This window comes from Hemitrygon akajei, unplaced genomic scaffold (assembly GCF_048418815.1).
Source record: "Hemitrygon akajei unplaced genomic scaffold, sHemAka1.3 Scf000053, whole genome shotgun sequence".
In the NCBI taxonomy this organism is placed as follows: Eukaryota; Metazoa; Chordata; class Chondrichthyes; order Myliobatiformes; family Dasyatidae; genus Hemitrygon; species Hemitrygon akajei.
Window position 1 is genome coordinate 4,503,652 of NW_027331939.1, and position 12,058 is coordinate 4,515,709.

At 46.5% G+C, this 12,058-nt stretch overlaps 1 protein-coding gene and 2 non-coding genes across 3 annotated transcripts in view; 2 read left to right on the forward strand and 1 right to left on the reverse strand.

Moving 5' to 3' along the window:
• LOC140721274 (uncharacterized) overlaps window positions 1-12,058 on the forward strand; it is a 349,814-nt gene that overhangs the window by 76,371 nt on the left and 261,385 nt on the right. The window lies entirely within an intron of this gene.
• On the reverse strand, window positions 6,075-6,166 carry trnar-ucg (transfer RNA arginine (anticodon UCG)). Its single transcript is given in 2 exon segments — window positions 6,075-6,110; window positions 6,130-6,166. It is a non-coding gene; the product is annotated as a tRNA-Arg (tRNA).
• Window positions 7,059-7,140, forward strand: trnas-gcu (transfer RNA serine (anticodon GCU)). Its single transcript has one exon. It is a non-coding gene; the product is annotated as a tRNA-Ser (tRNA).

Consider the following 12,058-nt stretch of genomic DNA (forward strand, 5'->3'; position numbering starts at 1 on the left):
TATTTAAAGTCAGTCGATGGCGTAGGTAGATTCTGACTGTATGTTGCTCTTTAATGTAATATAGTTGTTGTAGTTTTACTTTTGCAAGTATTAATGATGTAAATGTGATGTCAAGAAGGAAACAAATACTGTATATATTTTGTATTGTTTTATCAACAGTTTTCACCATACGTTAATATGGAAGAGTGTACAGTAAACGGTTAATCTTACTGGGACCGCCTCATTGACTGGTTTATACTTGGTGTTTAGTTCCGAGTTATTTTACACCTGTGCGAGAACACTACATAATGAATAAATGTGATAAATATTGCCACGAATCTACTGCACAACACTTTGTAGATCTCTTGTTCACCCAGTGCTTCAGGTTAAGGAACAGTCTGGACTCTGAATGAATCAGTGGGTAACATTGGTTCTCCAGTGTCTTTATAAAGATTGTGACATTCAGATTCTCTTCTGAGTCCTGGGTCATTTTTGTCTCTGTCTATCGCCTCGAAGCAATTCAGAAGTCGGCTCTCCGATTCCCGCGACATTGTTGCCGATACATCTGGTGTCTTGTTCCTCACCCTCCGCCGGGATGGAGGTAGGAGAAAGAAAATCAGACGTTCAGAATGCCCGAAATATGGTATGGGGGTGGAATGGTAGGCTTTCCTGATCGTGCTCCAACAGTGGTCGAGAGTGCGGGAGCCCCTGGTACTGTGGATGACGTGCTGATGACAAATAAGCCTAGATTTCTTTAAATAAGCCTGATAGAAACCCGCGCAATGATTTGAAAGTCCTCAGGGTAGGCAGTTCCTTGTTTGCTGGTCGCGGCACTCAGTACATGGTATGCTTGCTTAACATCTCCTCTGGCGGTATGTGAAGTGCCGTCCGGATCAATGAGGAGAACCTCTCGGTAAGCAGCACCGACAGAACTCAATCATTGGATGTTGTGATTGGGGGAACAAGGGTGCGGCAAGACCGCTATGTACGGAGAGCATGAAGAGTTAGTCATGAAACAACACCGCCGTTCCACCGCCCCCCACCCCCAGCACCACAATACCTTCTTATCTTCTCCGAACGGTGGACTGAGAATCCTTCCGGTTGTTCCACCGAACTGAGCCATGTCTTCATGAAACAGAGAAGACAGCAATCCCTCATTTCCTTCCGAAACTGCAATGTTGCGCTGACGTAATGCATCTTGTTTTCAAGTCATTGGCCTTTGGCTAAGAAGATGCCCGGTAAAGGATGCTTCATAGCCCGGCGATTTAGTCTGGCTTGAAGTCTTCCGAACCGACCTCTTTTCCGCCAATGGTAATGGCTGACCTTCGCTGATCGCTGAAAGGTGCCGCACCTGCATTCCCGAGAGTCAAGTCCACCTGGTCCTTCAGCAGCTCGTTAAACTGCTGAGTAATTTAGACAGCTCAACAGTACGTTTCTTAAAGGGAATCTAGGGGTTTCAGATTGCAGCCACAATGGTTCAGCTGAAATACATCTAGACATTTTACGAGCTGTCGGCAATACGTCGCGTGCATCGCCAGTGCCATCGTGGATCTTTGGATTTATAAACAAATCTCAAAATTCCTAAAGCCGTATCAATAATGTAGACATCCCTCTCTTACTTTTGCCTACAAAATGCATCACCTCGCACATCATGGTTAAATACGATCTGTCTTTGATCTGTACAGCAAATGGAACAACGATGTATAAAATGCAGGCCATTGAGTCTAACAGCGTTGGTGGAAGAGTTACAGGAGGGGATGCGGGTGTTGGGATCTGACAGCATTTAAACAGGCAGAGGCTAATTTGAGGTAATCAGGTGGTTCCTAAATTTCTAAATGACATCAGTATCGGTGGTGTCTTGGACAATGAAGCGGATAGACCAACTTAGAAACTGTTCAAGGATTGGCAGGTGGAATTTAATTTGACAAAATATAGCACTTTGTAAAGTTAAGGCAGGGCAATTCTTGCATAGTAAATGGCAGGACTCTGGGAATTTTGCAGAATTAGATGAACCAAGCCGAAGCATGCACATTCGCTGAAACCGGTTACACACGTAGAAAAGGCACAGGAAGGATGCCATGAAACTGGAAACATACCGGGAACGTTTCGTGAGAATATTTCTTTGAACACTCGATTATTAGTTTGTGTAAGCTGAGAGATTTCTCCTTGCAGCATAGGACGCCGAGGGGTGACATTCACGACGGTCACATATAGGCGTCAATATGTTTGTTGTGATGCGTCTAGTGTGATAATATTGTGGGTAGTGTTTGTGGCTCTCACTTTCGGCGAGGAGAAAAGGAGAGTTGAACGTGTAATTCTCTCCCTGCCAGCGCACAGGCCTCTCCGACAGAAAGCCCTCGTGTAGTGTCTACTCGCTGGCGACACAGGCAAACTGAATTACTTTTGGACGCAGGCTGAACTAGAAAGGGCAGGGAGGACGTCTGGCTCCTGACACGTAGCTGGCAGGACCACCGGTGCGTGGACGCGTCCTGGTGCTCGTGTACAGATCCCTATGGGCAGCCTCGGGAGAGACGAACGCTATGGGAGTAGCACGGTCAGCAGATCCGGAATGGAGCTCCTTACCGGCTGAACGTCACAGAGCGCCCTTCCGGCAATATCCCCTCACGCTTCTCTGGGTTGAACTCCATTTGCCACTTCTCAGCCCAGTTTTGCATCCTATCAATGTACCCATTGTAACCTCTGACAGCCCTCCACACTATCCACAGCACACCCCACCTTTGTGTCATCATCAAATTTACTAACCCATCCCTCCACTTCCTCATCCAGGTCATTTATAAAAATCACAAAGACTTGGGGTCCCAGAACAGATCCCTGAGGCACTCCACATGTCACCGGCCTCCATGCAGAATATGACCCGTCTACAACCACTCTTTTCCTTCAGTGGGCAAGCCTGTTCTGGATCCACAAAAACAATGCCCCTTTGGATCCCAATGTCTCCTTTACTTTCTCAATAAGCCGTGCACGGTGTACCTTATCAAATGCCTTGCTGAAAATCCATATACACTACATCTACTGCTCTACCTCATCAATGTGTTCAGTCACATCCTCCAAAAAATCAATCAGACTTGTAAAGCACGACCTGCATTTCACAAAGCCATGCTGACTATTCCTAATCATATTATGCCTTTCAAAAAGGTTAATAAATACTGCCTCTCAGGATCTTTTCCATCAGCTTACCAACTACTGAAGTAAGCCTCACTGGTCTACAATTTCCTGGGCTATTTCTACTCCCTTTCTTGAATAGGGAAGGAACATCTGGCAACCCTCCAATCCTCCGGAACCTCTCCTGTCCCCATTGATGATGCAATGGGGACGGTGTGGATCCCGAAATTAAAGGGATTACGTGTGAGAAGCGTTGGATTAAATGTGGGTGCATATTATTGACAGCTATAGATTATTGAAAGACTGCGAGAGTATGGATGTGGTGGGAATAATTCACATAGTGGAGGGAGGTCTAGGACCAGACGGCACTGCCTCAGAATACAAGGGCGCCCCTTTAGAAGAAAGATGAGGATAAAATTCTGCCATCTCGGGAAACTCATTGCTATGGACGGCTGTAAAGGCGGAACAATTGGGTTTTTTATATAGCAAAAGTTTCTGATCAGTCAGGGCGTCAAAGGTCACAGGCAGAAGGCGGGAAAATGGGGGTTGAGGGGAATAATAAAGCTGCACAAGCAAACAACAAAGGTATCAATAGCCCCCCCCCCCCAACGTTTCAGCAAAAAATCATCAGCGCCCACCACCCACCATGTAAGCAATGGCAAAGTCCCTAAAGATAGATGTGCTCAATGGTGGGAGAGCTTTACCAGACATGTACTGGGCCGAACCCACCACATTCTGTAGGAGCTTACGTTCATTGACATTGATGTTCCCATACCGAGCCATGAGGCAGCCAGTCGATACACTCGGTATCACATTTACAGAAATGTGTCAAGGTTCCAGATGTCCTGCCGATCTCCGCAAACTCCGACGAAACCAGAGGCGCTGCCGAGCTTACTTCGCATTTGCACTTGTGATGGGTCCAGGGCGAACCCTGTGAAATAGGAACACCCGGGGATTTAAAGTTGCTCACCCTCACTGATCCTCCGATGAGGACTGGCTTGTGGACCTCTGGTTTCTTCTCCCTTTGCTTTGCTTGCATTGAGTGGGACGTTCACGGGCGGGGTGGATGCTGGAGGCGAAGTGGTTGACATTGTCGAGCTCAGTGTGAATGCAGAAAGCGGCAGCAATACACTGGTCGACGTAGCGCTGGGAGCGCTGGGGTGAGGTTACCGGGGGAAGGTGTGGTACATATGGTTTGGTAGATTGATTTACTTAGGCAGCGAAAATGGAGACATATATGGGACACATGCGGGTGTCCATGGCTACCCATTGAATTTGGAGTAAGCGGGAGGAGCCCGAAGGAGAAACTGTTGAGGTGAGGACCGGTTCTGCCAGACGGAGGGTGGTGATGATAGAGGGGAAGCTGGTTGGTTGTTTCCTTTAGAAATGTGGAGAGTTTTAAGGCCCTCTTGATGAGGGACTGGAAATCCATGGAGAAAATGCGACGGTCGGGGCCAGGGAATCGACAGTTTGTGAGTTGATCGAGAGCACAGGAAGCTTCGCGAATGTAGGTGGGAAGGGGCTGAATTATGGAGCATAGTTTGGACTGGAGCTGTAAGAACACAGGATAGTGGGGCAGGAACTGCCAGAGCAATGGACCTAACCGGACATTTAGGCTTATGAATGAGTAGGGGGTAGAAGCGGACAGTTCAGGGCAATGGAAACACGAGTTATCCACAGTGAATGGAGGTTCTCCGGAGTTGATGATGTCAATGATGATGCCAGATGCAGTTCTCTGATGATCCGGAGTCAGGATCCTCGAGGTGTAGGCATCATGATGTGTGTGAAAGTTACCGCCTGATCTCAGCCAGGTGGAGGCCACTCTACAACAGGAGCACTTTGACAGCAGGTTGGATGGTAACTTTGGGACCGGTGCTGAGAGATTAGAGGGCAGTAAATTCAGTGGGGATAAGGTTCGAGAAGCGGTGAAGATTCCTGATGTTGAGGCGGTTGATGTCTGCTCGGGAATTTGGAGTAAATGGGAGGAAGTGGAGGAGAAACTGTTTCGGTGAGGACTGGATTTCCATGGAGAAAATGAGGACGGTCAGGGCAGGGAATTGAAAGTCAGCGAGTTGATCGAACGCATGGGAAAGGTTGCAAATGAGGGAGGGAAGCGACTGAATTACGGGGCATTACGATGGACTAGAGCTACGAGAACACAGGATCAGCGGGGCAGGAGCAGGCAGAGACAGTGGGCTTACCCGGACAATCAGGGTTTTGAATTGAGTAGGAGGTAGGAGCGAGCACTTCAGGGCAACGGAGCTATGAGTTTTCCACAGTGAATGGAGGTTTTCCAGAGTTGATGATGTTAGTGATAATGCCGGGTACAGTTCTCTGATTGTCCGGAGACGGGCTTTTTCAAGTTTGTAGGCGTGAGGATGCGTCCGAGAGTTACCGCCTGGTCTCAGCAAGGTAGAGGTCAGTCCGTCACTCTACAACAGCAGCACTTTGTCTGCGGGATTGATGGTAAGTTTGGGACCGGTGCTGAGAGATTGGAGGGCAGTGCATTAAGAGGGGGGTAACGTTCGAGGAGAAGTGAGGATTCCTGATGTTGAGGCGGTTGATGTCTAGTTGGCAATTAGTGATGAAGATATCCAGAGCAGGCAGAGAACCAGCGCGTTGTGTCCAAGAACAGGAGGAGGGTTGGAGACAGGAGAATGCACCCGTCAGTGCTGGGTGGTGAATTCTTGCCTATGAGGTGTGCTCGGAGACGGAGCTGAATGTGAAATAAACTTCACCTTCCCAGCAGCAGCTCCTCATGAACGTCTGAGGATCCAACCAATTGTTTATGAAAGTGTCTGCAGAAATACTACACAGACGAGACACATAATATTATATGTTGTGTACAACGAAGAAGAGGCATTACGTTTCCCGAGGGTGGGAGTACGCGGAATTCCCCCACGCGGAATTGAGACAACCATGTTGCAGGGAGTGAGAGACAGAATGGAACCGAATCCGCCAGTTTGTCAAAACGACCGTGACAGGACTCGAACCTGCAAACTTCTGATGACTTCCACCAGTCAAACACCGAAGTCAGACGCCTTATCCATTAGGCCACACGGCCGTATTCTGTGAGAAAGTCCAAGGGGAACATGCTGACTGCTGCAAGGAGTTTCCACCTGTAAATTGATTTCCTGACCGAGCTAAAAGTACTCGGCCTGTAGTGATTTCATCCCAGGTGAGCATTCGACCATTGTTGTGTCAATATCTCTCCATGCATTCCTGCTTTGGGTTGTACAATATTCTGTTGTGTCGCACAGAAAGGAATTCTCAAAGGCACACACGACACTGTCTTTTGCAGCGGCGTTAGAGTCTGGGATTGGAATCAGTGACAATGGTCCACCACATTCAATACATTATTGACAGTGAACTCGATTTCTTTATAGCTATTTCAGCCGTTGGTTTGTATTCCAGAACCTGGCGGCCATGTGTTTGTGTCGGTTCAGCGTTAGGATGTTCGGATCTGCGGCTGCGCACAGCCGGACGTGACATTCAGAGCGTCTTAATGTGGTAGTCATCGGGTTATTGCATTTGCCCAATAAACGGAAAATCATCATTCTCCAACCAGATGGAAATTCCTATAAAATCTGTTTCCTTGAATTCGAGCAATGTGATAGCAAAGCTATTTAAATTTTGTTCAATTCAACATAAATTTATCTCATTTTACAACTCAAAACATTCACCAGTTTCACTGAGTTACAGAGCCACGGAATCGATACTTATGCCACAGCAGCTCCATAGCGTCTGAAGTGCATAAAATACCTATTTCCATGTTTCCTGTGTTTGGCACATATCTCTCTAAACTGCCCTTATCCACTTACATGAATTTCTGATAAGCAGGGCGAGCAAAGCAAATCGGCAGAGAATCTGAATCGAAATGTGTAGACCTTAATCAGAAGCTTTAAATGGCCTGTGGAAAAAATTCAGAAGTTCGGAACACAAGAGAGAGAAGAGAAGACGAGGTGGCCGAGAGGTTAAGGCGATGGACTGCTAATCCATTGTGCTCTGCACGCGTGGGTTCGAATCCCATCCTCGTCGCGACATGTTTATCGGGGGACCCACCTCTGAAACTGTCACTTTAAAACTCCATCCAGCCTCCAAATTTAGTCACAGGGACGCCGGACAGTTATGCAAATCATGAAAAGCAATATTCATCATTAATTTCTCACCAAATTTGTCCGCGATACCACAAGATATAGGAGCAAAATTAGGCCATTAGGCTCACCGATCTCCGCCATTCCATCACGGCTGAGGCCCTCACCTTGAGTATTGTGAACAGTTTGGGTCCCTCAGTTTAAAAATATATGCACTAGCATTGGAGAGAGTCCAGAGGACGTTCACAAGGATGATTGTTGCATCTGGGACAGTACTCGCTGGAATTCAGAAGGATGAGAGGGGGGTCTTGTTGAAACTATTCGAATATTGAAAGGACTAGACAGAAGTAGATGTGGAAAGGGGGATTCCCATGGTGGGAGAGTCTAGGACAAGATGGCACAACGTCAGGATAGGGGGCGCCCTTTCAAAACCGAGAAGGAGAGAAATCTCTTAGCCAAAGGCTGGTGAATTTGTGGAATTTATTGCACATCCAGTTGTGGAGGCCAGGACGTTGGGTGTACTTAAGGCAGGGATTGATAGGTTTTTAATTGGACATGACACCAAAGGTTACGGGGAGAGGGCTGGGAACTGGAGTTCATGAGGAGAGAAATAAAAAGACCAGCCATGATTGAATGGCGGAGCAGACTCAATGAGCCAGATGGCCAAATTCTGCTCCTATGTCTTATGGTCTTATGGTCATACATATCATTCCTCTAATCTCCATTCCCGTGTCTTCTCCTCGACACAGTTGACTCCCTTACTACCTGCCCACCTCTTCAACCTCCGCTGTAAATGTACCCAATTACTTGACCTTCAAGGCTTTCCGTGGCAATAAATTCCACAATCCATAACTGTCTGGTTACAGAAATTGCTTCTAGTCCCTTTTCTAAAAGTGATGTATTTATCCGAGGTTGTGCCCGCTGGCCCATCGACTCTAGCACTACATTACAATCTTCTCCATGTCCATTCTAACTCAGGCCTGACAATAGTCGATAGATTTCAAGGAGATCTCCGTCTCATTCTTCCACATTCCAGCGACCAAGGCCCTGGATGCTAAAACATTCTCATATCTAACTCTTCTCTTCCTGGCATCAGTCTCGTGACCGACCTCTGGACTCTGACCTTTGGCGGCACATCCGTTTTTGATAAGGGACGCAAACCGTTCACCATATTCCAGGTGCGGTCTCACCAAAACCTAATAAAGGCTCAGCATTACATATTTGTTTTATTTTCTATTTCTCTTAAATAAACGCTGACATTGCATTTACCTTCCTCACTACCGCGTCAAACTGGCAATGAAACTTTAGAGAATCCGCACTGGGTCTCCGAACTCATGTCACATCTCTTCTTTGCTGATTTGTCCCGATTAGAGAATAGTCTTCGCCTTGATTACTTCCAGATAATTCATTTCCATACAATTCCCTGCGGTATAGTCCATCTGTCACTTCATTGTCCGTCTTGTCATCTGCCCAAGTTCTTCCGCACGCTTTCTGCTTTCCCAAGACCACCTACCATTCAACCGATATTTGGATTTTCCTCAGATTTTGCCGCAAAGCCACCAATTTCATCATCCCGATTACTGACATATACTGTGAAAAGGTGCAGCCCTAATACTGACTAGTAACCGAAAGCCAAGTCCTCTTTATTCTCACTGTTTGCCTCCACCCAGACAGCCATTCGTCTATCTATGGCTGTGTCTCTGCTGTATCATGAGGGGCGTTTATCTTTCGTTTATCAGACGTGTGCGCTGCGCTTTGTCAGCGAGTACTGAAATTCCAGTAAGCAAAATTTAGTGTCTTTCCTCTGTTATTCTGCCTGTTATTTCCTCAATGAATTCCAAACAATTTGTCAGGCTAGATTCCTCCTTGAGGAAATCGTGCTGAGTCTGGCCTATTTTATTGTGTGCCTCGAAGTGCCGCAAAACTTCATCGTTAATAAAGGACTGCAAAATCGCTCCAAACACTGAGGTCAGGCTGATGTTCTCCCTTTTGCTTCCTTCCCTTCTTAAAGAGTGAAATACGCTTCCGATACTATTCGAAAATATTGTGATTCTCGAAGGACCACTACAAGTGCCTCCACAGTATCTTGGGGGCAAGAGGGTTGGCGTAAATGGTCGACAAACATGCGACGGGCGGAATAGTTTCGCTTTTCGCTCTCTCTTGCGTCTGTCATTTAATTTATTATCAGAGTGTGCAGACTTTATACAGCCCTTGGGATTCGTCTCCGTACATGCGGTAAAGAAACCTAATGAAACTCATTAAAACAAAAGAGGACAGTCAAATACCCAGTGTTCAGAAAAAAGAGAGAGATGAGAGAGAGATTGGAGAGAGAGAGAGAGGAAGAGAGAGAGAGAGAGAGATGAGAGAGAGAGAGAGAGAGAGGAGAGAGACGAGAGAGAGAGATGAGAGAGAGAGAGAGAGAGAGAGAGAGAGAGAGAGAGAGAGAGAGAGAGAGATCGTTCAAAAATAAAAGCACGAAAACAGTATTCACAACTCAGGGTCACAAAGTCAGGCATCACTGCTGCCGGACAAGAATCCACCAGTTGCAGGCCACAGCCTCAGGCCAGCACAGAGACGAGCTCAGCCCGCGGAGAAGCGAGCAGAGCCGAACAGTCCCTCGCCTGCGACTCTGACAACGGGCCATTTCGATCTGTCCCAGGTTCTTAAATCGATAAAAGCTTGGGTCATTCCTCGTTCGATGTTACTTCGACACGGCCTCGCGCTCGGTTTTCACTCACTTCGGTTAGTCAGTACCCGACACGGATCATCGTCTGTATATCCACTTGTAAGCCTGACTTAGAGGGCAAGTTTGCAAGTTTGATGATAACACGAAAAGAGGTGAGAGGGCCGGTTGCAATGCACAAATTTCAACTTGCGTACTGATAGATATAAAGAGCAAATGAAAAGTCTGCACATGCAGGTTAGTGATTGAAAATATGAGGGAAGAAGCATCAAGTGGAGAATATTACACAGAAGTGAAATTCAAAGGGATTGAGATGTTCTTGCGTATGAGATATAGAAAAGTTAGTATGATGGTCCATCAAATAACACTGTGATATTTATTACAACAAGGCTGGAGTTTAGAAATACAACTGTGCAGAGTAGTAACACAACCACACCTCGACCACTGTGTACGGTTCTGAATTCCCTATTTAAGAGAGAATACGTTCACGGTGGACTTATCCAAAACCTATCACCTCAGCGAATTCCTGGATCAAAGGTGTGCTCTTATCACGAAAGGGCTAAAGATTACAGAGTGAGGGGTGACCTATTTGAACCAGACAGAACCTGAGAGGACACAGCCGGGTCGATGTTGAGAGGGAGGCAGAGAAACACACAGCACGAAAATGAGCACTTCAACCTATTAACTCCTTGCTAGCCATCAAGGTCTATTTTAAAACTAAATATGCCCCAGGCCTTCATATCCCCCTTACAATTCCCACTTGTTCTCATGCACAGTCTGCCGCTCACCTGCATTTAAAGCGACACATCAAAACAAACCGAATCACACACATATTTGGGATGTTGGAGGAACTGGAACATCCGGGTTAACTATCTGTGATCACGAGGATTCCGTGTAATCTCCACGTAACCCACCCAAGGGATATGTATCCACTTGCAATAGAGCTTTCAAGAAGCGGACATAATGGGCCGATTGACAACTGAAGTATATCGCAATTTCCTCTCGTGGAAAAGAGTGAATATCTAGAATTCTCTACCTTAGAGGTTTGCTGAGATTAGATCAATGGCTGTACATAATAAGGAAGGGGATACATTTTCAAAGACTGGTGATTAGAACAATGGGGCCTGGAACAGGAGAGTATTTGAGAAATGGTAAAGATCCATGGATAGTATCGACTGTCAGGACTGGCTTGAGGGGCTGAATCGCCGACAGCTGCACCTGTTTTATTATGTTCCTGTCTAAAGTGAAGGAGGGATCCCGGGTGATAAACTCGGAACACAGGGACTTGGAGGGAAGGGTTGGAGGATTTACATTCAGGATGATAAAGTGAACAGGGCTGGGCAGCAGCAATATCCAAGAGGGAATTCACGCCTTCCCCCAGACCATCGTCCCTCTTTTACCTCAGTCTGATTTATATTGGTTGTTCAAAGGCTTGGGGAAGAGGCTGGACACAAAATATTCACCGTCCATTCCCCCCGCACACAGTAGTTTGCCTGACACGACTGACGTCTTGCATCAATATGTTATTTTTGATCCAGGTTTCCGTATCTGGAGTGTCTCATGCCTCCCTGGTTGCTCAGTGTTCCTGTGACTTGTCACCAGATGTTGTCTCTGTCTTTCCCATGCTGATGCCATCTTTCTTAGTCTGACAACTTCCTGTAACAAAACACCACATCGGTAAGTACTGCTGCCGCAAATACTTTCACCACAGACAGGTCAGTGACAATATATCTCATTCTGATTGGGAAATGACCTGTGAAAGCTACAATGTACAATAGGCAGCTAAGAAATTCAAAATGCATGAAGAAAGATCTTAAGTGGATCAACTGTGGCAATGGGCTGCGTCCTGGGGAAGGAATTTATAATCAATTTGAATTAATGTAATCACGCAAGTACAGCTCATTCAAACAAAGCAGAGCCAGCCTGTGTTTGTGATCTGCACCAGCTCCTTTAACCACGCCCCTTTCAAGTGGCCGTCATATTATCTCTTCCCATCTCTCCTTATGGAATTACGCAGCCACCCTTTGAATAAGTATTGAGCTGAATTTTGAGGAACTATCTCCATGTGTAAAGAAGGTCCACGACAGCTGCAGATACCAGCTGAGTTCCTAGGAATATAATGGCAACATTCCCTGTGGAAAATGACCGTTCACAGGACAAACTCCCCCACATCAGCAGA